The sequence below is a fragment of the Rhipicephalus sanguineus genome, chromosome 7, assembly GCF_013339695.2.
Source record: "Rhipicephalus sanguineus isolate Rsan-2018 chromosome 7, BIME_Rsan_1.4, whole genome shotgun sequence".
NCBI classification, from domain to species: domain Eukaryota; kingdom Metazoa; phylum Arthropoda; class Arachnida; order Ixodida; family Ixodidae; genus Rhipicephalus; species Rhipicephalus sanguineus.
Genome location: NC_051182.1, coordinates 115,286,051 through 115,290,094, shown reverse-complemented (window position 1 = coordinate 115,290,094; position 4,044 = coordinate 115,286,051).

The following is a 4,044-nucleotide window of genomic DNA, read 5'->3' as shown; positions in this document are numbered from 1 at the left end:
GAGGCGAAAATGTCTGAGGCCCGTGTGCTTAGATTTAGGTGCACGTTAAAGAACCCCAGGTGGTCAAAATTTCCGGAGCCCTCCACTACGGCGTCTCTCATAATCATATCGTGGTTTTGGGACGTTAAACCCCAGATATTATTAGGGGAAGAAGTGACACACACATCACAGTTGCTAGTCCAGTCCTTGTGTGTGTCACTTCTTCCCCTTGTCCGGCGTCTTTTTGACTGGTTTTTGCCTCAGCGTCATGTACCAACTGACCCAGACTTCGACCTTATTGAAGGTACCCCCCGTCTGCCGAAACGGAGCACATGAACATGAAATAGACTTATTCCGCCTTCATTGTGTGCTCCCATCTGCCAATGTAATCGTCACCCATTCGCCTCCTTGTGATCTCCAGTTACTCGCACGAATGTTGAGAGAAACGTGGTCACGTGGTGCCGTTCTTGAATCGTCACTAGAGCGTATTCAATGTTGCGTGCTTCGCTGTCCACCTCTGTTAGTCCATGTGCGGTGTTGTTTTTGTTGTTTTAGTGTGAAAGCATTTCTATGCCGACTCAAAGATAAATATATGTGTCTTCTATGACGTAATAAGAATCGCTTTAAACAAAAATGAAGAAAATATTCACCGATGATTAAGATGCTGCCTAATGCGAAGTCTGAGAGCAGCTGTGTGTTGTGGCAAGGCGAACTGTTTTTGAAGTTTTGGCTTCCCTCAAGGTTTCGAGTTCGCCATAAATCATAATTTTTGTAAAGCAGTACAGCACCCACTACGCCATTATTCGCCATTATTCGTCTTTCTGCGGATAAGCGAGGTAACCGCTAGACATCTGTAAGGTATCATGTGCACTTTGTTAATACGGCATGTGGCTGATGACATTGAACAATTATGGCTTAGCACTTTGCAGTGGGTGGGAAGCATTAAACCACATGCTCGTTGCGTAATTAGCACTGTGTGATGACTGGTTGTTATTTTACTCTTCTGCCACGCTATATTACTTAGGCTAACGCAATTCCTTTCCCGACATGACGCCTGTTTAGGGTCTTTTTGCAAATGAGTTTCAAGCAGGTATTTCACAAAATTTATCTGGATACTTACACTAGCAGCTCGTGACCCCGTTGCGGGGAGGTAGCTAATTTAGAGCATGTACTCTGACGATGCCCATCGTTACTAGGCAGCAATCACGCCAACCAAGCGCCAAGTGGTGCTCCACGATCAGAAGTCCCAACAATGGGTGTCAGCTTTGGGCCGTCCAGGAAGACCACGATGCCGCGGTCAGGCTTAGCCTTCTTGTCCCAATGTGGGAGTAGCCCACACCGCACTGGTCGTGTCTCTCAAGACTACTAAGTTTCGCCAACCAACCAGCAGTGGCTCTGTTCTAGAATACGCGACTGCCACGCAGAAGGCCCGGGTTCAAATCCCATTCGATCATGGGTATGTTTCTTTCTCATTTTATTTTAACACGAAAGTGTTTTATGCCGGGGTCCACCTACATTTTCATGACGTATTTCCGTGACTGAAATACGTCAGCAAAATGAACGCCATCAAATGGCAAAGAAAAAAACTGTGAGCAAACGTTCCGTCGACAGGAGCCGAACCCATGACATCTCGGCCCGCGACGATGGCTGGTGGGCGTTTAGCCCACTGAGCTACCGCCAAACACATTACGGAGGCTACATGAACGCGCCTTTACCTTTTACACTTTCCTCTCGCAATGCTTTTGCAGGGATGGATGGATGGATGCTACGAGCGTCCCCTTTATAACGGGGTGGTGACATGTGTGCGACCAGGCTCGAAAAACAAAATTGGCCGGGTATCTGCATGCTTCGCTGCAAATGTTCTCTAAAGACGATAGAAGAGGCGCTGCGTGAGATATGGACGCCATCTGGCAATACGTCGGGAAACATGAGTGCTGTGTTGCGGACTGGTAGTCCCGGTGCAGTAACAGGCGAAGACCGGCGGTGACCAACGCGACCGGCGGGGACGCCAGCCAGCCCGAACACGCGGGTTGGCGCGAAGCGCCGAAGCAGAAGAAACGTCCGCACTCAAGGAGTACTCTCCACACACTCTTTTATTTACACGTCGCCTAGGTAAAACTTTCTTTCTTTCTTTCTTTCTTTCTTTCTTTCTTTCTTTCTTTCTTTCTTTCTTTCTTTCTTTCTTTCTTTCTTTCTTTCTTTCTTTCTTTCTTTCTTTCTTTCTTTCTTTCTTTCTTTCTTTTTCTTTCGTATTGCGCATATTCTCCCTGCCAACTGCTTCCTTTGTCCGTGCCGGGAAATGGACTTCACGTGCTTCGCAGCGCAACACTTCAGTTGCCACAGGCAACAACGCACTTGTCTACTGAGCGATCAAATATGGAAACGTGAAATGGCAAGTCACCTAGAGAACAGATCAGATTACCGTATCAGAAACGGATGATCGCTGAGATGCCCACAATTGAGAGCGCATCAGTTACTGGAAAACGTGATACAAATACGCGCTCGACCGGCGCACATTGAGCGCTGCATTGCTTTGCGCTCGCGGACGCCGTGTCGCTTGCGTGACACCTACAACTGCACCGGCACTTCTGAGACAATACAAGCGCGACTTGAAAATTTTCTGATGGTGCACGGTTTCCAACCGATGGCGCAGCACTCGCAAGGCGACTATTCGGACCACTCGGCTAATCGATTGAACAGTGCGAGTATGCATGAATTATATGAATGCGTTCTACCCGTGGTGCAACAGAAATGTATGCACGCTTTCTGTGAATACTTCGTTAAGCTTCGTGGCAGTGGACTTACAATATCTCAGCAGAATGTGATGTAGAGCCTGTAGGGACGATCGTACGCGTGAGAAAAATTTATGTTTTGCGAAACTTTGAGGCGAAACTAGTGTTTGAGTGACCATGTGACGTTCAATCTGAGGCGGCCGTTCGTGAGCCTAACACACGGGGGACGAAACACCAAAGAATCTATGTTAATGCCGCCCGACAGCAGCGTGCATGTGACGACCACAACCTCCAACGCAACTCTTGATTTGCGCATCACTTAGAAAGCATCGAGAAGAAATTACGCATGTGGTATTTTTACATTGTTCAAGCATTTCTGACGACTCAATGTCAAAATCATGTGCCTGTGCCTGTGTCACGCAAGATTAATCTCTTTAAAGAAGTAAATGTATCTAATTAAAGATAGTTAGGAAGCGTCCGCAATGCTTGACATAGGCGTCTGGTAGTGACCCTCACTCTTCCGCGTCGGTTAGCCCTGGTGCATTCCTTAATAACCAAGGAGACATCGGCGGTGTCATGCGTTCGACGCCAGTGAGCCCATTACGACTCTTCCAGTTGTCTGTACCACGACACACCCAGAAGACCAACAGCTGATGTAAGAAGGTGAATCGACGATGCCGATAACTAGGAGCAGTGCTGGCATGGACGTCCTTTCCACTGGTACAGTAAACGAGAAGTAGATAACTGGGATTCCTGCGTGGCAGCGGCAACGCGGAAGGTGAAGCCACAGACGCTAAATTGATCTCGACGGACGCGACACCTGGTGGGTTGCATTGGTAGAGGGGGAGACGCGCCTGAAAGAACAAAGAGAGCTTAGACTGCTGCGAACCACGTGTCGCGACCATCGAGGTCAATGCAGCCTCTCTGACTAACGCATGTGCCCGACGAAACATCGGAGTTGTCACGCCTTTGACGACAGTGAGCCCACTACCCCTATTCTAGCTCAATGAGCCGCGGTACAATCAGAAGAGCAATTCGTGACGCAAGCAGGGGCGCACTTTTATATCGTTGAGGGGAGGAGAAAGGGTGAGGCATGCGACACCCTGCGAGCAAAGCAGCAAGTGCAAGTGAGAGAGGATGCGGCGAGAAATATATCACGTCAACACGCCAGATTCTCGCGGTCTCTTAGCGTACTGAAAGTTATGACATACCTTGATATCCACATATCATATAAAACTTATTGCTTAAGTCAATCCCTTAACTTGTGCATATGTTTTATTCATTCATGTGCCCTGGTGCATTTCTTTGGTGAATTTTCTTTGTGTGCCCTGAC